Here is a 12,676-nt window from a genome sequence, read left to right on the forward strand (position 1 = left end):
CTGTTTTTATGGTGCCAATTTTAAGTAGTTTTATTTAGGACATTGCATTTTCCACTTTACTATACAGTGCTTCTAAAGTGCATTATTTTCTTTCCCTGTGCACATAGTCCATATTCAAGTATCAAGAATGCTGTTTTCTTATACAGAAGCTCAACTTTTAAAGCTGTGATGGAATTTGCTACAAATTTGGGTCTTTTAATATTTTGTATGGAACATTGCTAAGTATATGCAAAGAGGTTGGCTTAATCAACCTCTTCATTGGTGGGCCCAGAGGAGGCACCCCCAGATGGAGGGGCTCCATCATCAGGGAAGACCCCAGGCATTCCTACTGGCATGCCTCCTACACTCTGGTACAGCTCAGTGGTGATTGGGTTGCAGACTTTTCCCACCTCTTTCTGCTGAGGTTCAAATTCTTCCTTTTCCACAGACTGATTTTTATCAAGCCAGTGATGATTTCATTGCACTTGTCAAGAATCTTCTGTTTGTCCTCATCATTGATCTTGCCTTGAAGTTTTTCATCTTCGACAGTTACTTTCATGTTGAACCCATAAGATTCAAGTGTGTTCTTGGAAGACACCTTGTCCTCTTGCTTCTCATCTTCAGCTTTGTATTTCTCAGATTCCTGGACCATGAGCTCAACCACTCTTAGAGAGCCTCTCAGTTAAAAAATATTAGGAATATTATCTGAACACCATCTCTTGTTTTCAGCACTCATAGGTCCTTAATTTCTGAATGCATGTATTAATTGAAGAAAAGTGTGTTTTCTATATGCTGGCTGACACTAACCTCATCTTCTCATTTTAAAATAAAACACTAGTGTGCTATTGTGATATTGAACTCTGCTAGGGTTTTACTGAGACTTTGCATTAGATTATTGCATTAAACTTTGATATGTGCAAAAATGAGATTGATCTTTAGTTTTCTTTTTTGTGTGCAAGATAATAAGATTTATTATAAATACTCTACTGGTTTTTGAGTAAAGAATCTGGATGTTTTTCTTTATTATAAGTAACATTTTGCTTATTCATTTTTCAGAGATTTGTAGAGTTTCCTTGTGGAATCAGCTGTACCTGATGCATTTTGGAAGAATAACCAACCTTAGTCAATTTTCTTTATTGTTTCTATGGATTGAAATTTTCCACTTATTCTGGGTTATGTGTTGTTAATGACATTTTCTATAAAAGAATTCATTGAATTTATTACATTGAGTTTTTCAAAATATTTTAAAAATTCACTACTTATTGGATATGTTCTTTCTCAAAAGAGAAAGAGGGTTTTCTAAATACCATTCAGTGTTTAAAAATACTGAATATAATGGGGTTACATTGGATAATAAAATTATATAGGTTTCAAATGTACATTTCTTTCTTTTTCTTAATGTTTAATTGTTTATGCTATCCCAGTTGTCTCATTTTGCCCTCTTCACCCCCTCCAACCAGTGTCCCCCCCCCCCCGCCACTTTCATAGTCAATCTCCATATCTTTGTCCATGTCCATGGGCTCTTCATGTATGTTCTCTGGTTAATTAATCCCTTCACCTTCTTTCCATCAGTCACCACATTCCCCCTCTCCTCTTATAGCTGTCATGCCTCTGGTTCTACTTTGCTCATTAGTATAAGTGTGTTCATTAGATTCCTTTTTTTTAAGTGATATCATAAGACACTTGTCTTTCACTGACTGGCTTATTTCATTTAAGTGTAAAACTGTCCAGTACCATCCATGCTATTGCAAAAGGCAGGACTTCCTCTTTTTTCTATTGTGTAAATGTACCGTTTTTTAAATGTACTCAACTACTGATGGGCACTTAGGCTATATTCAAATCTATTATTGTAAGTAGTACTGCTATGAACATAGGAGTGCATAAATTCTTTTGAATCTGTGTTTTAGGATTCTTAGGGTATATTCCTAGCAGTAGAATCACTGAGTCAAAAGGCAGTTCCATTTTTAATATTTTGAGGAAACTCCACACTGTATTCCACACTGGCTACATCAGTCTATATTCCCACCAACAGTGCCTTAGGGTTCCCCTGTCTCCACATTCTTACCAGCACTTGTTTGTCGATTTATCAATGATAGCCCCTTTGGCAAGTGTGAGGTGAAACCTCATCATGATTTTAATTTTCATCTCTCTGATGGCTAGTGATGTTGGGTATATTTTCTTAAGTCTCTGGGCCCTCCGCATGACCTCCTTGGAGAAATGTCTGTTCAGGTGTTTTGCCAATTTATCAATCTAATTGTCTTTCCGGTGTTGAGATGTATGTGTTCTTTATGTATTTTGGAGACTAATCCCTTGTCTGATGTATCATTGTCAAATATGTTCTCCCATAAAGTTGGTAGTCTTTTCATTTTGATGATGGTTTCTTTAGCCATACAAAAGCTTTTTAATTTGTTGTAGTTCCATGTGTTTATTTTCTCTTTTATTTTCCTTGCCATAGGAGATATATGGGCAAAAATCTTGCTGCATGGGATATCTGAAATTTTACTGTCTGTTTTCCACTTAGATTTTAATGGAATCATGACTTATATGTAAGGCTGTTATCCATTTTTAGTTTATTTTTGGGGGGTGTAAGTTGCTGGTCTAGGTTTTTTGCTTATACCAGTCCAGTTCTTCTAACACTATTTATTAGAGAGACTGTCTTTACTCCATTGTATGTTCGTGCCTCTTTGTCAAATATTAATTGATTATAAAGACATGGAATTATTTCTGGGCTTTTTATTCTGCTCCATTGATTTGTGTGTGTATTCTTATGGTAGTACCAGACTACTTTGATTACAGTGGCCTTATAAGTACAATAGGTTTGATTCCAGGTTTTGTGATCCCTCTAACTTTGTTCTTCTTTCTCAAAATTGTAGTGTCTCTTAGAGGTCTTTTTTGGTTCCATATAGACTTTTGGAATATTTGTTCTAGATCTGTGATACATGCTATTGGTATTTTAATAAGGATTGCATTGAATCTATACATTGCTTTGGGTAGTATGGATGTTTTAATGATGTTAATTCTAATTTATGCTTCCATTTATTTGTATCTTCCTCAATTTCTTTCTTCAGTGTTCAACAGTTTTCTAAGTACAGGTCTTTTACTTCCTTGGTTAAGTTTATTCCTAGGTACTTTATTGTTTTAATATTAATGGATTTTATTCTTAGTTTCTCATTCTGATAGTTTACTGTTGGTGGACAAAAATGCCATTAATTGCTGAATGTTTATTTTGTATTTAATTCTTTGTCATATTTACTTATCAGGTTGAGTAGTTTTTTACTGGAGCCTATAGGGTTTTCTATATACAGTACACTGTCATGTTGTCTGCAAATAATGACAGTTTTAATTCCTCCTTTTCAAGTTAGATGTCTTTTATTTTTTCTTCTTGTCTGATAGCTGTGGCTAGGACTTTCAGGGCTATATTGAATAGTGAATGCAGACACCCCTTATTTGTTCCTGATCTCAAGGGAAAAGCTTTTAGTTTTTGCCCATTGAGTATATGATGTTGTCTATAAGTTTTTAATATATTGCATGTATTATGTTGAGTTATGCTCCTTCTGTTCCCACTTTACTGAGTGTTTTTAATCATAAATGGGTGTTGGATTTTATCAAATGCTTTTTCAGCATATCTTGATGATATATATATTTTTAGTTTTGTGTATTTGATGTATCACATTTATTTACTTGTGAATATTGTACCATCCTTGTATCCTTGGAATAAATCCCACTTGCTTATGTTGTATGATCTTTTTAATGTATTGCTGGATCCAGCTTGCTAATATTTTGAGGAAGATTTTAGCATCTATGTTCATCATCAATATTGGCCTGTGATTTTCTTCCTTTGTTGTATCTTTATCCAGTTTTGGGATTAGGATAACACTAGCCTTGTAAAAAGAGTTTGGCAGTTTTCTCTCTTCTTGCATGTTTTGGTATAGTTTGAGAAGGATAGGTGTTAATTCTTTTAATGCTTGGTAAAATTCACCTGTGAAGCCATCTGGTCCAGGGCTTTTATGTGCTGGGAATTTTTTGATTGCTGTTTTAATTTTGCTATTTGTTTTCTGTCTATTCAGGTTTTCTACTTCTACCTGATTCAGTTTTGGAAGACTATATGTTTTTAGAAAATTTTCCATTTCATACAGGTTTTCCAATTTCTTGGCATATAATTGTTCATAGTAATTTCTTACAGTCCTTTGTATTTCTGTGGTGCCAGTTCCTCTCTTTCACCAATTCTTCTCCTCTTTCATTTCTGATTTTATTCTCTCTCTTTTTTTTTCTTGCTGAGTCTGGTTAAGGGTTTGTCAATTCTGTTTATCTTTTCAAAGATCCACCTCCTGCATTCATTGATCCTTTGAATTTTTTTGTCTCTTTTAGTGTCTATATCATATAATTATGCTTTGATCTTGATTATTTCCTTCCTTTCACTCATTCTGGGCTTTGTTGATGTTTTTGAGTTCTTTAGGTGTAGGCTTAGGTTGTTTGTTTGAGATTTTTCTATCTTATTTAGGTAGGCCAGTGTTGTTATGAACTTCTCTCTCATGACTCCTTTCACTGTGTCCCATAGGTTTGGGGACATTTTCTGTTCATTTTCATGTTTCCAGGTATTTTCTGATTTCTTCTTTGATCTCATTGTTAACCCATTCATTATTTAATAGCATGTTATTCAGCCTCCATGTATTTGTATGTTTTTGAGTTTTTTCTTGAGGTGATTTCTAGTTTCAAGTAGTTGTGATCCAGGAAGATGCTTAATATGATTTCAATTTTCTTGAATTTGTTAATAGTTATTTTGTGTCCTATCATGTGGTCCATCTTTGGAAATAATCTATGTGCTCTAGAGAAGAATGTATATTTTGCTTCTTTGGAGTGAAATATTCTGTAAATATCAATTAAGTCAATTTCATCTAGTGTGTCATTTAATGCCTCTATATTCTTGTTGATTTTTTTGTCTGGAAGATCTATCTATTGTTGACAGTGAGGTGTTAAAAATACCTCCTATGACTTTATTGCTCTTGATCTCTTTCTGAAAATTCTCAAAGATTTTCTTTACATATTTAGGTGCTCCTATATTGGGCATATATATATATATATATATATATATATATATATATATATATGTGTGTGTGTGTGTGTTCACATGGGTTATATCCTCTTCTTCGACTGCTCCCTTAAGTATTATGTAGTGACCTTCTTTGTGTCTTGTTATGGCCTTAGTTTTGAAGTCTATTTTGTCTGATATAATTATTACTATCCCAGTTTTTCTTTCAAGTCCATTTGCATGGAATATTTTTTCATCCCTTCATTTTCAGCTTGTATAAATCTTTTGTTCTGAGGTTGGTCTCCTGTTGACAACATCTTTGCGGGTCTTGTTTTCTTACCCATTCAGCTGCTCTATGTCTTTTGATTGTAGCATTTAATATATTTACATTTAAGGTTTTTATAGATAGGTACTCAGTCATTGCCATTTTTCCCTTTGTACCTGTGTTCCCCTCTCTCTCTATTTTTTCTTCTTAAGTAGTCCCTATAGCATCTCTTGCAATGTTGGTTTGGTTGACATGTATTCTTTTAGCTTTTTTTAATCTGGGGAACTCTTTATTTTACCTTCCATTTTTTAAAGAAGATTTTACTTTTTCATTTTAGATCTAGGGGAAGGGAAGGAGGAAGGAAGAGAAACATCAATGTGTGGTTGCCTCTCACTCACCCCGTACTTAGGAGCTGACCTGACCTGAAACCCAGGAATGTACACTGACTGGGAATTGAACCAGCAACCCTTTGGTTTGCAGGCTGGCATTCAACCCACTGAGCTACACCAGCCAGGGCTCATCCTCCATTTTTAATAAGAGCCTTGCTGAACAGAGTAGTCTTGGTTGCAGACTCTTGCTTTTCTTTCTTTTTTTCTGTCATTGATTATTTTATGCATCTGTGCATTCTCCATGTTTTATTTGATTATTCCCAGTTAGTTTTTAATTTTTTTTCAAGAATACTTATTCTTTTTATGATTAATTCTACTGTGTTCTAGCTTATTAAGTTCTAATTTTACTTTTAAATAATTTACTAATTTTCATATCAAACCAAAGTTCATCACGTGCCCATAATATCTACTTCATTATGTTGTTTAGGTCTTTTTATAATCTTGCTTTTTTTTTACTATTTGATCTATTTTGGCATAACATGTAATTAAAGACTCCTATTATATCTGTGTTTCTGCCAATTTGCCTTGGATCTCTGATAGATTCTGCTTAGTAACAGCTTGTGCTTTTCTATTTGATAGATAAATATATATAACTGTCATGTTGTCATTGTAAGTTGTAGTCTTTAGGATTATAAACTGATTTTGTTTGCTTGTTTGATAATTCTATGGCTGAATTCTACCTTGTCTATTAACAATTATATATCCTCCATTTTTTGTGTCCTCCACCTTCAAATTTTCTGAGTTGCTTTGTTTACATGGGTCTCTTGTACACAACAGGTAACCTTATCTTGCTTTGCAAGCAATCTTTTTTTTTTCTTTTAATAAGCCATTTAATCTTATTTAAAATTTGTGACATTACAAATTTTGTCAGTTCTATGATTTATTTTACTTTGTGTTTACAGCTTCAGATGTCTTTCACTATGTAGACTGTACTCTTTATTTTTCTTTTAATATTTTAATATTTATGGTACTCTAACATTATTATGTCCAATTGTTAAGCTTTATATTAATACTAACATATTATAAGCTTATCTTCTTTTTTTAGATAATAATTTTTGGTTCCCCAAACTGATAAACAAAATCATAATGTATCTTCTCTCATCCTTCTCCTTTTTCTACCATCACTGACTCAACTATCCAATAGAATGCCATTATCTTTTGGGTACTTTTTTACTATACTAAAACTTAAAAATTCCTGAAATATATTTATGGATTGCTGCTGACAGTATCTTTTTTTGTCTTATAGTTTAATAATATTATCAAGAAATAGCTTGATACACATAATTCTAGATCAATTCTCTTTGGCACAGAATATGTCTTTTCAATATGTAGATTCAGATATTTTATTTTAAGGACATTTCTTGAATTATAATTTTAAATAATTCTTCTGCTTCATTATTTTGTTTTTTTTAAGACTCCAATTATATTTTGTTCTATTACCTTTGTCCATCTTCAATATTTATTACTTTGTCCTATGGTCCCTTTACATTGTTTTTTTATTTCAGTTTTATTTTCTTACCTCATTGCATTTGATCTGCTCTGCACTTTTACCATACTGTTTGTCAATATTTCTTAGCTTTTTGTAATTCATTTATTATCTCAGAAATAATTTTATGTTTCACTTTTACTTCTGTTCTTAATTCATGGAGGATAAGATAGATTTTCTGCTTTCTTAACTCCTCTGATGTTTTAATGGGTGTCAACTCCTCTTGTATATTGTACTTTTCATGGTTTCATTCTCCCTGCCTTGATTGTTTTTAGATGGATCCAGGGCCTCTCCCCCACAAATTATGGAACACCTGACTACATCTATGAATTATGGTGATGATAGCATATTTAAATCAAATGTCATGTTTCATTGAGAGGTTTTGATATTAAATAATTTTCCTTAAAGAAATGAACAATTAAAATAATAAAAAAAATGAACACTTTTTAAATCACATATTTTTAAAATCACATTTTTTAATCACATATTTTTTAAATCACATATTTCTTTATTTTTCATTATTTTTTAATCCTCACTCAAGGATATTTTTTCATTGTTTTTTTTTAAGAGAAAGAAAGAGAGAGAGAGAGAGAGAGAGAGAGAGAGAGAAGATGTAACAGAGAAATATCAATTGGTTGCCTCTCCTAGACTCCTTGACTGGTGATTAAACCTGCAACATAAACATATTCCCTGACTGGAAATTGAACCCACACTTTTCAGTGTATGGGACAGTGCTTCAACCAACTGAGCCACACCAACCAGAGTTTAAGTTTATATTATTAATATATAAAGGTATAATAATTGAATTTTTTATATTACCTGAGCATCATTTTTCATGTTCTTCTTTTATATGGCTTGTCTCCACATTATGGACAGTATAATGTCCCACAATTATGCATGGCTTACCTTTGTGGCAAACATTTGTGTAAAAAAGTTCTTCTTTTATTTCTTTCAAATTGCCCAATACTCTAGTAAATACTGCACTTTCTCCTCGATCTTGAGCAGTATCCTTAACTTCTGCTCTTTTCTTTTTTCTGCAAGAGTCCAACCAAAAAATAGAGGTTTTTTATCATTCAAAACATTACCAACAAGTTCTAGTGTACCTAACAGTCTCCAAAGATTTCAAAATCAAAAGAGAACCAAGAAAACAATCCTATTTGCTATTGCAACAACAACAACAAAAGATACTTAGAAATACCATATGACCTCACCTTTAACAGGAACCTAAACAACAAAACAAAGAAACAAGCAAAATATAACCAAAGACACTGAAATAGAGAACAAACTGACAGAGTTCAGAGAGGAGAGGAGAGGGAATTTCAGGGGAATTTCAGAGGAAAAGGGGAAGGGTTTACAGGAACAAGTATAAAGGACACATGGATAAAAACTAGGGGTGGGTGGAAATGGGTGGGAGGAGGGGAGTACTGGGTGGGTGGGTTGGTATGGGAGTAAAAGATAGAAAATTGTACTTCAACAACAATTAAAATAAAATAAAAAAAAATACATTTAGCAAAGGAGTTAAAAGACCTGTAGTCAAAAAACTACAGAATACTGAAGGAAGAGATTGAAGAAGATACAAATAAATGGAAACATATATCGTGTTATGGATTTAAAGAATTATGATAATTAAAAAGTCCATACTACCCAAAGAAATCTATATATTCAACACAATTCTTTTTGAAACACCAATGGCATATTTCACTATTGCTGTTGCCAGAACTAGAACAAAAATTCCAAAAATTAGCCCTGGCTGGAGTAGCTCAGTGGATTGAGTGTCAGCTGTGAACCAAAGCATCAAAGGTTCGATTCCCAGTCAGGGCACATGCCTAGGTTGCAGGCCATAGCTCCCAGCAACCGCACATTGATGTTTCTCTCTCTCTCTCTTTCTCCCTCCCTTCCCTCTCTAAAAATAAAAAAAATCCAAAAATTTACATAGAACCAAAAAAAAGAAGCCCTAATAACCTCAGCAATCTTGAGAAAGAACAAAGTTAGAGGTCTCCCAATATCTAATATCAAACTATAGTACAAGTCCATTGTAGTCAAAACAGCTTTGTACTGGTATAAGAACTGCCATATAGATCAACTGAACAGAATAGAAAGTCCAGAAATAAATCTGTGTCTTTATGGTCAATTAATATTTGGCAAAAGTGCAAGAGCATATAATGGAGTACAATTTCTTTAATAAGTGGATTTGGGAAAATTGGACAGATACATGCAAAAAAAATGAAATTAGACCACCAACTTACACCACACACAAGGATAAACTAAAAATGGATAAAAGACTTAAATGTAAGTCACAAAACCATAGAAATCCTAGAAGAGAAATAAGCAATAAAATCTAAATCATCACTTGAAGCAATATCGTTGTCAGTATGTCTCCTAGGGCAATGGAAATAAAAAAAAAACATAAACAAATGAGACTACATCAACATAAAAATCTTCTGCATTTCTTTGGCTATGCCATAGAAATTAACCTGGCTTATTTTGGCCATATTTTTATGGCCCATCAACAAAATTAAAAGGGAACCTGAAGTATGGGTGTACATATTTTCCAATGATACATCTGATAAGGGACTAATTTCCAAAATATATAAATAACTTAAATGAGTCAACACTAGGAAGAAAAACAACCCAATTAAAAAAAATGGGCAAAGGACCTAAATATATACTTCTCCAAAGAAAACATACAGATGACCAAAAGACATATGAACAATGCTGAACATTACTAACCATCAGAGAGATGAAAATTTAAACCACTGTTAGTTATCCTCTCACACCTACCAGAGTGGCTACCATCAGTAAATCAATAAACAAGTGCTAGTGAGGTTGTGTAGAAAAGGGAACCCTAGTGCACTGCTGGTGGGAAAGCAGACTGGTGAAGCCAGTGTGGAAAAAGGTTTCAAAATCAAAATCAGATTTTCTTTATTTTCATAAATGATCTGCCATAATCTATTATTCAGTACTTATGTGTCCCCTTAAAGCTGTTTTCTCTTGTTTCTGTGACCCCTATTTCTTACTACTATCTTTTTCATAGTTCAAATAATAGTTTGCCATATAGTAGACATGCTTTGCTAAAATTTTATGTTGGCCTTAAAAAAATCTGAATTCACAAATAAAATGGGAAGTAACTTTTGTTTTTCAAATCTAACATCAAAACTTTTAAGCCAGGTTAATTTTGGCTTCATAAAATCATTTTAGAAAACTTTATATTGCTCTCTACAAGTTTGAAAACATTATACTAAATGAAAATTTTCTCTTTGTTACAAGCTCAGTGAATTTGATCATTCAAGCTACAAAATATGGAACCTTATTAGTTAGTGTTCTTTAGCAAAATTCTATGATTCTTATTATTCATATCTGACTCATTCCATTTTAGTTTTTCCCAAATATCTTTTCCTTCACTACAGGTTTTGTTGGTATCTTTCTAGGTGTTCTACATACCTAGCTATCTATCATTTATTTATTTTATAGTTATATATATATATTTGTTGAAATTGGTTTAGATAATTTTATTTTAGTCAATTTTATTATTTATTATTCATTGTTTTATTACATGACTTAGAGATTTTTAATTTTAAAACCTTCATTTGTTTAAAATATGTTTTAGAGATCCCCATGCCTTCCCTTCCCCTCAACAACTCCTCCCCTCAAATTTTTTGAATTCTTGTTTCTTCATTCTGTTCTGGTTGAATGTTTATTTCTTCCTCTGTTCCAAACCATTGATTTGAGTCCAGGTTTCCTTCCCTTTACTGTTGGTTCCCTGTGCATTTTCCTTTAATTCACTTTTCATAGCCTTCACTTTTTATTCTATTTTGTGACCATACTCAACCATTTCTGTGAGCATCCTGATTGCCAGTGTTTTGAACTCTGCATCTGATAGGTTGACTATCTCTTCATCACTTAGTTGTATTTTTTTCTGGAGCTTTGATCTGATCACTTGGGCCATATTTTTGTCTCAATGAATCTGTTACTAATAAGGGGCAGAGCCTTAGGTATTCACCAGGGCAGGGCAAACCATGTCCAAGTGTTATGGCAGTCTATGTAAGGAAGGGGTACAAGAGGGAACGATGCTGCTTGCTGGCCTCTCTACTGGTTTCAATCACCCCCTCTGCTACCTACAAGCAAATTGGGCCCTCCTGCTGCTGATTCCCAAGTGAGTGGTTTTGTGTACATTCAAGGACCCTATGGGTCTCTCCAATGAAGTCTACTGTGAGACTAGAAATTTCTCATGCTGCCTCAGCCCCCACAGGTTTCTTTCAGTCAGAGGTTTTGAGGCTTCATTTCTTTGGGCTGGAAACCTGGTTTGCATGGTCTGTCTCACTCCCCAGTTGTTCCTCCTGGCTTATCTGCAAGCAAATGCGGGGTAACCCACATTTTCTCAGACATATAGTTATCCAAAATGGGAAGAAATAAAAAAAGCTTTTCAGGCATAAATTATTAGAACATCTTTGGTCAGCAAAGATGTTATGCAGTCTCATGAAAATGAACTTTGCTGAAAAAAAGTCATCTACCTTCCTGTTTCATAATTAGCTAAAAGCAGCATTACCAGAATTGCATTAACTGTGGATACTTGAGTCCTGTTTTTAAATGTAATTAGGAAAGCACTCATGGAATTTTTTTAGAAGAGCATTTATAGTAAAGAGTCTAAAATTTGGTTAAAGGAATTATTTCATTGGCTTCATAATGCCACCACAAAATGAAACTTGGGTTCCAAATGAATGAGCTGCTTAGCAAAAATGTTTACAAATATTTACATAAATATTTACTTATTAAATATTTAATCAATCCTATCATAATTATGTTTCCATAATAATTATTAGCTTCAAACAATATTTTTCCAGAATATTTTGCAAGTCTCTCCACTATTTTGGTTTGAATAAGTAATAGAAATATATTAAAGAACTTATTTAGTCAACCTGGACTTTTGTCCTTGCACCAGCCTCTAAGTGAAGCTCTTTCAGAGACATTGAAAAGTCAAATGAAAGGAATAATCACTAGAATTCGGCTTTTAATACAGGGAAGAAACTTGTCTTTAATAGGCTGTCTGGGTATCTGCAGAATGCACTGCTTTTCCAGTGAATGGAGTAAAAGACATGTGACTGAATACTTAAAGTACAAAAAGTATTAGAAGGCAGAGGATATGGATTTTAGTTATAGTTACAGTCTTGTAACTCACTATCAAGTTATTTTACTTATAAGATATGAAATTTATGCTATATTTTCTACCAGATAACAAGATTATCATATGTAAGGTAATATATGTGAAAGTGCTCTATAATACTAGCTAAATAATATGGACTATTATTAATGAAAATAATAATGTTAGTTAAAACTTCTTTGTTGCTTGGTATGTGTCAAGTACCTTTATATATGAACTTGTTTCATCCTTACAACAACCCTGTGATGCATATACTCATTATTGTCTTGATACTGAGGAAAATGACACTGATGAGTGCTTAAGTAACTGGTCCAGGTGCCCAAAACCAGAGATGGTAGAACTGGGAATTGACATCCATTATGTGAACTTT

The 12,676-nt window shown here is 33.1% G+C and overlaps 1 pseudogene; it reads right to left on the minus strand.

Moving 5' to 3' along the window:
• Positions 1-242: 242 nt before the first annotated feature.
• On the minus strand, positions 243-11,691 carry LOC123819847 (annotated as a pseudogene).
• Between the last annotated feature and the right edge of the window lie 985 nt (positions 11,692-12,676).

Source organism: Phyllostomus hastatus, unplaced genomic scaffold (genome assembly GCF_019186645.2).
Source record: "Phyllostomus hastatus isolate PE091 unplaced genomic scaffold, TTU_PhHast_1.1 phas_contig_34, whole genome shotgun sequence".
Classification (NCBI taxonomy): domain Eukaryota; kingdom Metazoa; phylum Chordata; class Mammalia; order Chiroptera; family Phyllostomidae; genus Phyllostomus; species Phyllostomus hastatus.